Here is a 592-nt window from a genome sequence, read left to right as displayed (position 1 = left end):
TATACTTTAATCGAAATGAAAATCAAATTTCTCATTAACACCGATCAGCCCTCACACACATATGTCTAATAACCTAACTCACGTACAATGATACACACAGTGAGAGAGATATATACACATACATACATTCACAGACAATTACACTGTAATATACAAAAAAAATTAAAGTATGAAAGTGAAACAATATATCACATTACAATATAAATGGTATTCTTTCACTTTTATCCTTTGAGTTTTGAGACGTAATACGGAATCATTGCCAATGTTACATAGTTTTAATGCGAAAGAATTACATGTTGATGCGGGTTCTGATAGTATTACCATGTAAAATTCGATTTGATCTAATTGAGCCGTTTGTGAATGGATTGCGAACAGAGAGAGAGAGAGAGAGAGAGAGAGAGAGAGAGAGAGAAAGACAAAGTATTTTATATACACAGATGATGTGTGAGTGGGCGCGGGGGATTGTGTCTCTTCGCGCGCGCGTGTGTGTATTTGTGTTTGTGTGTGCGTGTGCTTCAAGGGGATAGCTTTTCAGTTTTTATTTGATATTATCGCTCATTCTTCACACTGATTGATCAAGATTCAGTTTTTT

This window comes from Octopus bimaculoides, chromosome 29, assembly GCF_001194135.2.
Source record: "Octopus bimaculoides isolate UCB-OBI-ISO-001 chromosome 29, ASM119413v2, whole genome shotgun sequence".
Taxonomy (NCBI): Eukaryota; Metazoa; Mollusca; class Cephalopoda; order Octopoda; family Octopodidae; genus Octopus; species Octopus bimaculoides.
Note: the sequence above shows the minus strand (reverse complement) of the source record.